Raw genomic sequence first — 13,093 nt, 5'->3', positions numbered from 1 at the left:
TATTTCAAGCATCATATCTTTCTTGTGACTAGAATCGTCAACGATATACTTAATGGAAGTATAATCGTCGACAATATACTTAATCGTCAACGATATCCACAACGATTTCTACCGAGAATTCACAGAAGGATGTGTTTGTGAAACTTTTATAGAGTTGGGAGCTACGAGAACCGATATTGAGGTATGTGCTACCAAGTTGGGAGCTATTTTTATTTCAACAGTACACTTAATTAGCATGTCATCTTTGTTAAAAGTTTAGTAAGAAACAATTACATAGTCGATGTCCAAATTGAAATATGCATATTATCATGGTCCAAATTCAGAATGTCCTAAAATGTTTCGGGGCCATTTTGATTGACCCTCTTTAATTTTAAACATGTTGAAATTGAATGACCATTACCTTTTTAAGGATAAACCAAGGGTTAAATAAATTTTTTATTCTCATAAATAAGATCATGTGGTCCGTCAGGTTCGTTAGAATCTTCCTCCTGAAGGCTATATTAAGATCAATGTAGACAGTTCTTCTTTTGAAAATCCCGGTAATACAAGTTTTGGAGGTCTCTTGAGAAACGATATGGGAATTTGGATTCAAGGATTTTCTGTTTCTTGTGGTAGAGCGTCTAATTTACTAGCTGAACTTTCAGCTATTTGGAAAGGACTTCAACTCACATGAGACCTTGGGTATCGATCTATCATCATGGAATCTGACTCTCAAACAGCTTTGGATCTTATTGCGGATACTAATCAAAATGACTTTCATCCTCATGCAAACTTGTTTTCTCTCATTAGGAAGCTCTCTTCTGTTCCTTGAATGGTTTCCTTTAATCATACTTTGAGAGAGGGTAATGAATGTGCCGACTGGTTGGCCAAGTTTGGTGCTATGAATGTTCATTCCTTGAAGATATGGATGTCTCCTCCTCCTAAGCTAAATATCTCTCTGTTACGGATGCCTCTGGGATATTTTGACAGCGAATTGCTTAATTTTTTTTTAATATTTTCCCCTTGATAAAAAAAAAAAGTTGATCGGAAAATTATAAGATGAATCAGGGTATATATTCAAAGAGTTTAATAGTGGTGTTTGACGGTTCAAAACAAATTTGCATACACAACCAATCAAAACATTTAAAATTGTCACATCAATTAATATTTTTAATTTATGTGGCAATTCAGAATGTTTTAATTGGTTGTATGTGCAAAATTGTTTTAGACTTTTTTTTAGGAATACTCAAATAGACTTAAATAGTACACTTTTGTCTCCTTATTTTTTTTAAAATAAAAATTTCTTCCTCAGATTTTAAAAATCAATTTTTATCCCTCAATTTTTTTTTTTAATTTTCCACCATATTTGTATTTTGGACATTTTTTTGAAGAAGTTAACTATACCACTAAAATTGGCAACATAGAAAATCGAACATGAGACTTTGAACTAACTCCAAATTTCAATGTGTACTACATGGATATGGAGGCATCGTTGAATATTGAAAATTGCACATCTCCCAACAAAAGACGTTCACTCTCATACAAACTGACCAAAATACACATCGCGTGAGTTAACTCATGTAGGTTATAACCCCAACGTGAGTTAACTTATGTAGGTTATAACTTAGCGTGAGTTAACTCATGTAAGTTATATTTCAGCTTACCAAGCATGAGTTAACTTCCACGGGGGATATTTTGGTCAATTTGTATGGGACTGAGCGTTTTTTGTTGGGAGAAGAGCAATTTTCTTGAATATTTTGGCCGATATTATTCCCTTATTAAGCCCAAGTTGTTTATGCAGTTGGTTGTCTTATGCCTCACAAGCTTAATTACCAAATTTGTCAATAGTGTTTGCAAGCGAACTTCTGGTAAGTATTTATATATATTGGTAAAGATGAATATGAATCAAGCAGGCATAGGGAGGAGGATTACTCAGTCAAAAACAAAGAAATGAATTTTAGGGTTAAATATGTTTTTGGTCCCTATAAATATACCAACTTTTTATTTTAGTCCCTCTAAAATTTTCCTTCAACTTTTAGTCCCTCAAAATTTTCCATCTTCACTTTTGGTCCCTCCTTTAAAGTAAACTCATATGTAGAATTCATATTTTTGAATAAAATTTTACTACTAAAAAAATATAAATTAGTGAGGGATAAAACATTTTTTTCTTCAAATATATATGTTATCAATACTATTAATTTAAGGGAGAGATACAGAAGAAATTCAAAGGAAGGAAAAGGAAAGAGAAATAAGGGGTGAAGAGAAAGGTAGGAGATAAAGATTATAAAGGGTGCGAGAGTGTGGGAGCAAAAATGGAAGTGAGAAGAGCAACTTTCTGTGAGAGATTTAGTTGAAATTGAAATTTTGGGTCCAGCACTATTCTCTTATTAAGCCTAAATAGTTTAGAAAATCGCTCCTCACACATCCTAAATTGACGGAAAAATCTTCAGCGATAGTTAACTACCATTCGTTGTTCCATTGTAGTTAACTGGTGTTCGCTGAGCCCTAGTGGCAGTTAACTGACTTTCCTCATAGTTGCTTGAATTTAAAGAAATTTGATGGAGGTTGATTTGTTGAAGTTTGGAAGGATTGGTTTGTGTTTATGTGTTTTTCATCAGAGGGGAGTTGTTTTTTCTGGTATGGAATGTTGGATTTCAGTAACCGCAGTTAACTATCGTAGATCAGTAAACGGTAGTTAATTATCGTTGGTGATATTTTTGTCGGTTTAAGGTACCTGCAAGCAAACAATAGATGTATAAAGAGCAATTTTCAATAGTTTATGCAGTGGTAGTCTTTTGTTGCAATCTCCATAAGCTTGTTTTTTGAAACAATCTTAATCAACAAAGAGAAAGAGTTTTTATTTTTTATTTTTTATAAGGGAAGCTTAATCACCAATAATATAAGCACGTGAACAGTGAACTTCATGAATATATGTTGCAATAGACTTTCCTACCAATGAATCATAAATTTACAAGTCTTAGTTCATAATAGGTTTAGAATTTAGATTATTTTTCCGTGTGAAGAATAACAATAGCAGCAGCAACAATATAATAATAGATTAATACGATAAAATCTAGTAAATCCATATCGATTGGCTTAGTGGTGTAGCGATAGAGCATGCAATTAGGATTTTAACAAATAATTAGATACTTAGAAGTAAAATTATACAGTTAGTTTGTCTTTTTCATATAGTTTTCATAGTTTGTCATTATTTAAACTTGACACCTTAAAGCGTGATTCTTTAAAGGATTTCAACTTTGAATCTTCATGGTGTTAATTTATATTAACTAGTTCACATAGAGCCTTACTCTCACTTTAAATGGACCTTCTCTAATTAATGATGATATTGATCCTCTTGAATTGGTCAATCTTTGAGTTGAATATTGAGTTTTGAAGAGGAAGAAAAGGATAAGATCTAGTACTAATTAAAAAAAACAAATACATCTAATAATTGAAAGAGTCTGCTAATACTAATATTCAATGCTATATTTTTTTCCCAATGATGTTTATAAGTAGAGACGAGTGGGGCATAAATTATTGAAAAACAACAAACCCTATTTTTCTAAAAGTATATCATTTGACTAAAGCTTTCAGGAGCTAACCTCCTTAAAGAAATCCATAATATAAAACTACTTATATCCTATGATAGGAAGAAAACCAAGACGTAGAAAGAAGATAGAGAGAAAAATGAAGCAGAGTATCTAATTTGAAGCAAAAGACGATAAATGAAGAGTAAATATAAAAAGAAGAGATGGTTAACAATTTGACAAGTATACTAGTTGTTCCACTTTATTTTACTCATATATTCCCTTTGTTTCTTTTTAAATGTTATTTGAGTATAGAGTTGTAACATTTTTATTTAACTGTTGTTTTAATAGTTTAAGAGTACAATATGTTAATTATATCATTTCTCAATTATTCTTGCTCTATTTGACATGTATGTGCGTTTGAATACGTTAGGGGATCAAGAGAAGCAAAGACTTTTAGAACATAATGTAAAAAGGAAAACACTTGACCACAAATTTCATGAATAGAATGTTTGATATTTTCAAAAATACATTATTTGCGATAGCACCAAATCTTTCAAAGATAATGGGATCAATTGGACCAAAATTAGAACTAAAGTCTTTCAACAAAGTGTGTAAGGAGTGAGCGACTGATGGAGGCAGAAGGACCACATATCATCGCTCTCTATCTTACAAATAGGACATAAGTTAGACGATAAAAGATTTTGAGACCTTAAAACTGTTTTGTGTGACAATCATCATAAGAAAAATTGGACATTGGAAGAATCTTCGACGTATCAAATCCAATTCCATCTACCTTTGCATAGCAAAGAAGTTTGGGCACCCATCAATCACAGGTAACCATCACTTAAAAAATAAATAAATATATTAACTAGCCAAATTCAATTGTTCTATCCCTCATGAGCTTAGATCAACTGTTAAGGACAATGTATAATATATGAAAGGTTTAGGGTTCAATCTCGGCCACCACAAAAAAAATTAACTGTTCTAGAATCATATTGGTTCAAGTATGTACCGACAGCTGGCGCCCACAGTTTTTGATTAGGGAGAAATTCAAACACAAGCTATTTTCCTAAAAGCATGGAGGCTCGAACAAGTTCTAGTAAGTAGTGGAGATATACTATGTCCTAATTGAAGGTGACAACAAACAAGTGCCTTACTTAACCAACGTTTGAAACTTCGACAAATATTTCTACTTTACCCATTTTCTTTTCATCCTTATCTTATCCATCATTGCTCTATTAATTTGATTAATTTATTCTCATCGATGTAATCTATCCAAATATATATGTATCCAATTGATCTATCATAACAAAAATAAAGGAATTAGATTCGTTTTGATGATTAAGATGGATAAATGAATCCTTTTTAAATTATTTTCAGAAGATGAGCTATGTATAGCTCAATGGGATAATGACACTTTAGACCGTAAGAAAGGGGCGCCGTCTCCCGTGCGCAAGCATCATAGGTCATGTACCTGTGCATGATGCTCTTTTTATTTTATTTTTTATTGATTATACTAATTACTCCCTTCGGTCTCAAATGTAAGCAACTTCTCACTTTTTAGGTTCATTCAATAAATGATGAAAATCAATTTATTGCGGAGAAAACTCAAACCCAATTAAAGCGGAAAAACCCGTCAGATTGGATTTGGTTCGGACGGATACTTACGGGTATGAATTTTACACTTTGAATCCATGTTTGGAAAGACTTTTGATACAAGAAATAATTACACTTGAATCTTCTAATGTTCCCCCATTACGTGAACAATGGCTCTCATAGTACTTGATAGGAAGTACGTTAGCATTAATGAGATAAATATTAGGATTATCAAGAAACTTTATACCATAATCAGGCATGGCAACAAAACCCATACCCGCGGTTATTCGCCCGAACCAAACCCAATTTGACGGGTTTTCCCCGTTTTGACTGGGTTTGGGTATGGGTATGGGTTTTCCCCGATTTCAAAACACGGGTATGGGATGGGTAACGGGTATATAGGTACCCACCCCGAACCCATACCCAAACCCGTCCCAATTGTAAAAAATTATTTTATGATGATATGTGATGTTATCTTATTTGACAATTGTCATTTTAATAAAAACTACCACTGATATTTAAAAGATCAACTAAATCAATCCATCTAACAAATGTTAAAGTGAGCGTATTGTTGGATAATGTATTAAAACATTGCTCTTAGCGATAAAAAAAACTTTTATTTTTTATTAAAAAAATTATTCAATGCGGGGACGGGGATGGGGCGGGGATACCCGAACCCGTCGGGGACGGGGATGGGATTCAATTTCTCATCCCCGTTGGGTATGGGTAGGGTAACGGGTAAGCATATTCAAATCGGGTATGGGGACGGGGAAGGTAAAACCCGTCCCCACCCCGCCCCATTGCCATGCCTATACCATATTTTCACTCAAAATATTAAGACAATATTTAGTATTATATGAGTCATATATACCACTTTTTTTAGATCATTTCTAGTCAATGCTCATATATACCACTTTTTTTTAGATCATTTCTAGCCAATGCAAGACTAACTCACTCAAACATGAATTCCAACAATATATACACAATACCTAAAGCTTTCGAGTGATATGATGTCTAATTAAGTCTCTTGGTAGTCTAGATTACCATATGTTTTTACTCTCGGTGCTTTATGGAACTTTCCAAGGTACAATTGCTTTTAAAATAATTTTGTTTAAAAAAAAAAAAAAACACTTCTACATAAAAAATTTATTGTTGAATTTTTTAAAAAAAAAAAATTGGGTTAAACTTTTATTGAATAAAGAGATGGTATAATTGTCATTTTATAACCATTTCCGAACAAATTTGAACTAAATCACTTGAGGTTACAATGATAAGTTCTTACCATTTTGTTAACACCTCAAATAGAGAGAAGTCCCTAATTCCATAATTCTTAAAAATAATTTTATTAAAGACCTATATCTCATCATTGTTGTTTTTTTAGTCTCAAATAAATTTTCTCTCACCAAGAAAAATAATGATGCAACCTATGTTTACGGGATAATGTGTTATACACAATTGACAATGACAGTAACTAATATTGGATATCACAATTATAAGATTTATTTATTTAGTATGAGTTAAAAATGTATATAATTAAATACCAGTGGCTAAAATGACAACAGTTAGATTGGTTCTTGCTCTAGCTTCTATTCATTCTTGGCATCTGCATCAACTTGATGTCAACAATGCCTTTCTCCATGGTGAATTGCAAGAGGATGTTTACATGACATTGCCTCCTGGTGTTTCATCCTCTAAACCAAATCAAGTATGCAAGCTACTGAAATCCCTTTATGGCCTCAAACAGGCAAGCAGAAAATGGTATGAGAAATTGACTTCTGTCTTGCTTCAGGAACATTATATTCAGGCCACATCTGACCATTCCTTATTCATTAAGCAAACTGCATCATCTTTTACTGTGTTGCTAGTATATGTTGATGATATTATACTAGCTGGAGACACTTTATCTGAATTTGATCATATCAAATCCATACTGCATGCTTCTTTCAAAATCAAGGATTTAGGTCAACTTAAATATTTTCTTGGCCTTGAAGTTGCTCACTCTAAGCTTGGTATTTCATTGTGTCAAAGAAAATACTGCTTAGACCTTTTATCTGATTCAGGCTCCATTGGTTCCAAACCTGTTTCCACTCCATCAGATCCCTCCATCAAACTTCACAATGATTCCTCCCCTCCTTATGAAGATATTTCTTCCTACAAATGATTGGTGGGCAGGCTTCTGTATCTCACTACTACAAGGCCTGATATCACTTTTATTACACAGCAACTAAGCCAATTTCTATCTAAAGCTACTCAGAATCATCATCAAGCTGCTCTCAGAGTTCTCAAGTATCTTAAAGGTTGTCCTGGCAAGGGTCTTCATTTTCCCAGAAGTTCTTCTTTATACTTGCAAGGCTTCTCTGATGCTGACTGGGCAGGGTGTATTGACACCAGAAGATCCATCAGTGGACAATGCTTCTTCCTTGGCAATTCATTGATTTCCTGGAGAACCAAGAAGCAATTGACTGTATCCAGATCTTCTTCTGAAGCTGAGTATAGGGCATTGGCTTCAACAACTTGTGAACTTCAGTGGCTCCTCTATTTGCGCAGAGATTTACATGTTCAATGTTCCAAGCTTCCTGTGTTGTTTTGTGATAACCAGAGTGCTTTACACATAGCAGCCAATCCAGTTTTCCATGAGAGATCTAAACATTTGGACATTGACTGCCACATAGTCAGGGAAAAACTTCATGCAGGCATTCTGAAGCTTCTTCCTGTCTCTTCACAAGATCAGTTGGCAGATTTCTTTACTAAACCTCTCCTTCCTCAACCTTTTGCTATATTACTATCCAAGCTGGGTTTGATTGACATTTATCAACCTCCAACTTGTGTGGGGCTATTACATAATAAGGAAGAAGAAGATAACTTGTGCAACAAGTTACCTAGTTAGCTTAGGGTTTAGTTTCAATCTGCTGTAGCATGCATAGCTTTCTTATTGTATGCTCTCATAGCTTTCTTATTGTATGCTCTCATTTACATATAAATAAGTGTGTAACCAACTATTACAATCAATGAAAATCACTTTCTTCATTCAATAGTTTTAGTTTCATGATAACTACTATTATTTTTTTTAAATGAATGTATTTTTTCTCTTTCATATATGATCATATATATCATTTCATTTTCACATCAAACTTGTCAACATCTTTAGCTAAAAGAGAAAAAACAAACCAGCATATTGTATTCATCATCTGATTAAACTTAAAGTTATATAATACGAAAGTTTGAGTAGTTACATTTTTCTTCCTTAAAATTCCCGGGTTCTGGTGGAGTCTGCATGAAATTAAATTAATTAATTCAACTGTACATTTTGTCTTTTCTCTTATTAAAGAAAAAGTTAGCAGTTGGTATCTGCAATACTAAAATTGCATTGAAGCAACAAACACAATACATATACTTTAGAAAAATGATATCAGTTTGCTCTTAGATTCTCAGTCTATTATTTAAACATTGTCAATGCGCCGTATAGTGACTAAGTTCATGCACCCTTTAGTTCAATTAATAATTTAGTGCAGATAGCTAATTAAAAATAACACATGATATTAATAAAGTGATTTGACTAAAGTAGTTTGTGAAAGGTTAATCTCAAACAAAGAAGAAAACTTACAACAAAAAGAATTCATATGGAGAAGAAGCTCATGAATAGACACTTCATTGTTCACCAATCTAGTTTTAGAAATGAGATATGACACACACATACTTGTAACTAGAGTTAGTTATTTAACTAAATAACATTAAGGCAGTTGGTTAGTTATATATTATATCCGCTAAATAACTTGTGCCACAAGCAACTGTATAAACTTTCTTATTTCCACAGTTAACCGTAGCAATAAACTTTAGTTAATACTAAATCGTTCAAAAGAATATGAATTCGAATTCTGGTTTAATTAGTTAAAGAAAAATGCTACTTTTCTCGAAGGATCAACAAGTGAAACAATCATGATGTGTATTCAACAAAACCTTTATTTATCGACTATTATTTATTTCTCTAAATCTTTCATGATTTTCGCAAAATATTGATTTCTCATTGGCTTATTGGTTTTGTGTTACATGTACAAACAAAATGACCTTGTACCATGCACAAATTTATCTTTCACTATCGATCAATATATCATATCATATCTTATTTAATTTAATAATAAAGTTTATTGATCTAATAGTATGAAAACTAACTTGTACATGATGCAAGAATCGGCACACTTGTGTATTACAGAATTGGCCTGATTTATTTCTCATTTGCGATCCGTTTGTCAATTCGATGTGTATAGCAATGCTCTTAGTTGAATATTTATTTTCAACAACTCTTGACCGTCTTGATTCTTGCATGTTTAGATTATTAGATTCCATTTGTGAATGGACCCCTAGTTGGATGAGCCTAGGCTGCTGGTCAAAACTAGGTAACTGCATACTCTTACAGAAATAGAGATGTTCAATGTTACCAAACGATGCTTATAGAAGCTATATGTACATCAAGAAAGAAAAGAATATCAAAATTTCTAGAGTCAATTTCATGGACCGTCCTACATGAAAAACATGATTTTGCAGCAAATATTATTTTCGATTAGAAATTTCGGGGCAAAACTTTGGCAGCAACTCTCTTTTCTTGACTTCCAAGCAAAAGTAATTTTTTACCCCCTAACTACTTTGCCTCGTGAAAGTTCAATTGTTTGGTTCATTCTAAACTAAGGGTTGCCGTCACAATGATGTAAAACCTTCTATGTTAGAACAACAACTAGTAACAGAAGATTAAAGAAAACGTAACAATTGAATATAGATATGCGACTATATTACAACACTCATGAATTGAACTGCAAGGGTTATCACCCCCGCGCCATAGTTGTCCCCTATTTGCAAGCTAGGCTAGTTCAAATACTTTGTCCCTTGCCTTTCTTGTGTCTCTACGTATGAGTCATACTCATCAAGATACTTAATTATCATAAAAATGTATGCAATGTTCATCATAACTCTCACAAAATATGGTTAAGTATTGCTAGTGTGCTTGTTTGTTTGCAACCAATCATTGGTTACAATTTGAATACGGGGTTTGTGTGCTTGTTTGCAACCAATCATCGGTTACAATTTGAATACGGGGTTTGTGTGCGAGTGAAGGAGAGAGGAGTGAAGAAGAATGTTTTGAAAATTAGACATGACCTTGGAAGTACTTTCGACATTTTAATTACATGGTGTCAAAAGGGTGTAATAATTATATAGGGTGATGGCGGTTTATTGTGTACTTCCTCCTCCGATCACTATATAAGCAAAAAATTAATTTCAATTTGATTAAGAATGTTAGTTAATTGTAATTGATTTTTTAAATTTCATAGAAAACATCATTTAAATTTACTAAAGTATCCTTATTGATATTTACTAGTGTATGAAAAAACTTATTCAACTCCTTCCAAAAAAAAAAAACTTATTCAACTATCCACATTAAATAATTTTGAATTAAATGAAAGTTATAGCAATGAGATTGATATTAAATAGTTCAAAAATAGTTAATTTTACTTATAATGGTGATCAAAATTTAATAACCTTGTTTTGCTTATAATACTAAACCTAAGGGAGTAGTGTTAATTTTAATACTAAACCTAAGGGAGTAGTGTTACTTTTCTTAGTAATCACCCCCTTTGGGCCAGTCCTCGTGTGCCCATGACCAATTCTTGTGAAAAAAAAAGTCATTTAATTAAACAACAATATTTAGCTCTCACATACTCATTCTTATAGGGTCTAGAGGAGAACTATTTAATGTTGAATTATGCTCTTCACCCTGCACTTTTCACTCGCACCCTGCAGGCATTCCGAAAATGCCCTTGCGTTAGTTAACTAACGTAAGTGTTAAACACTGCGTTACTTAACTAACGCTGCGTGAGTTAACTAGCGCAGCGTTAGTTAACTCACGCTACGTGCTGTCATAAACTAGGCAGAACACCTCATTTTCTCATTTCTCATCTAAAATCTCAAAAAATCTAAAAATTCTCTCTCAAATCACTAAAATCCAAAATTCTTTCAAGTTCAAATCAAACAACACTCCAATAACAAGTAAATTTTCATAATCAAACACCATTAACCTTTTATGTTTATATGTTATATTTTTTTCTCTTAAATTAGAAATATTTTAGATTTAGAGTTTGTTTAAATTTTGGTGTTTTTGGCAGGAAATCATACAATGTTTACATGTGAATGACTTGTGTTGATTAAATGTTTAGATGTTTGCATGTTTATGTTGAAGTTATCATTTTTAAGGTTTATGTATAATTTGCACTCCAAGTGTTTGATGAAATGTTTGAATAAGTTTTTCATTGATTGTGTTTAATTTCTTATTGTGTAGATTTGAAGCAATGGCGGGGTGGATCGACGTTCATGCAGAATTCAACGGCAGAGAACCTCAGAGGTTGAAGGTCCGGTGCCTTGATGTAACGTTAAGAGGTCTCAAGGATCAACTGAATGAATTCAACCAATGAGTCAACCCCAGAGATAAGGAGGGTGGAATACGTCCGGTATAAACGTCCAATGCTCGACGAGGGGAGGGTATCAATCACTTGGGTGGAGTTAAAGAATGACGAAAATGTGACGAGCATGTTTTGGGAGCACAGCATGTTCCAGTGGATCGATATGCGGGTGACGTTGCTGAGATCAACTGAAAATATTATCAAGAGTCTGATTCCGCCAGAAGATCGTAATTAGGTAGGGAATACACCTTCCAACTACAACAACTGTCTTACCTTTGAATGGGGTAATTCAAACTCGCCAAATGCTAGGTCCTCAGCATTCACCCATGATAGAGCCAAACCGCAAGTGCGCGGTCTATCGAAGTAGTAGTAAAAGAGAGTATCGTTCCGCTAGGGAGTTGTTCAATTTAACTAACTTTAAGAGAATGATTAGAGGAGAAGAAAGATTATAAAATAGGAGGTTCAGTTGGTTGAAAGTAAATAACAAGAATAAAAAGAGCCTTAGGATCATTGGTTCGTCATAATAACAAGTCTTTCACTAGCCAAGACTTTAACTTCTAATTTCATGTTTTACACCTAATTTCTAAAGACCGGTTTCCCTTTAGCCCCTCACCTTTCCGATCAAGTCCGGTGAGAGTTTACCCCTTGCAACCAAGCCTATTTCGCTGACTTGATTACTAGAAGATGCTTATAAGGATTGAAACTACACATGTCTCAAGGATTGCAAAGACTATTTCACTGCCTTTGCAATTCTTGTCTAAATTCACTTGTTCCAATATCAAAGCTCCGCTTTCGCATTATGAATTGATATTTGAGATGATGGATTAACAATTATCAAACCCTCCACTTTCGTTTCCACAGTTTGATAATGGTTAATTCATGTTAAAACGGTGAATTTAGATTAGAAATTAGAGTTACATGAAATTAGGGTTAAAGCTTGGTTCGATTAGGATTATGTCATTAGACTTATCCAACAATACCAAGACAAGAGAAGTCTATTCACTCATGTTCATCGTAGACATGGGTGAGAAGAGAGAAAGCATAAAATAAATTGCAATAAAGTAAAGGAATAAAAAGATGAACTTTATTAAGAAAACAATTGACACTATTGAATTCCAAGAAATAAAGATGAATATTTGTGATGGAGAGCTACTCTATTTATAGCTTACATTCGACTCAAAATCTAAGCAATTACAAGGGCTTTTCGGTAAAACTAAAACAGAGTAACTTGGGGCCAAAGCAAAAGCAACAAAAGGCACTCTAGAGGGTGGCACGGCCGTGCCACATGTTGCCACGGGCCGTGCCAAGCTTCTGACTTGGGGGATTTATATTTTTATTCCCGATTCTTCGTATTCTTGCTCCAAATCAGCTCCAGACTCCTTTCTTTTGCTCCAAGACTCCTTCCATCCAATATTCATTCCTGAGATATAAAATATGCAATTGAAGTAAAAAGATTCAAAAAGGAAATAATATTTAAATAAAATAAAATCAAATCTTAATAAATTTAAACTAAATAATACATAAAAATAGACTAAATATTGA

The sequence above is a fragment of the Medicago sativa genome, chromosome 6 (assembly GCF_051527215.1).
Source record: "Medicago sativa cultivar Bolivia chromosome 6, Bolivia_mono, whole genome shotgun sequence".
Classification (NCBI taxonomy): domain Eukaryota; kingdom Viridiplantae; phylum Streptophyta; class Magnoliopsida; order Fabales; family Fabaceae; genus Medicago; species Medicago sativa.
The sequence above is the reverse complement of the archived record's forward strand: the minus strand, read 5'-3'. Positions refer to the sequence as shown.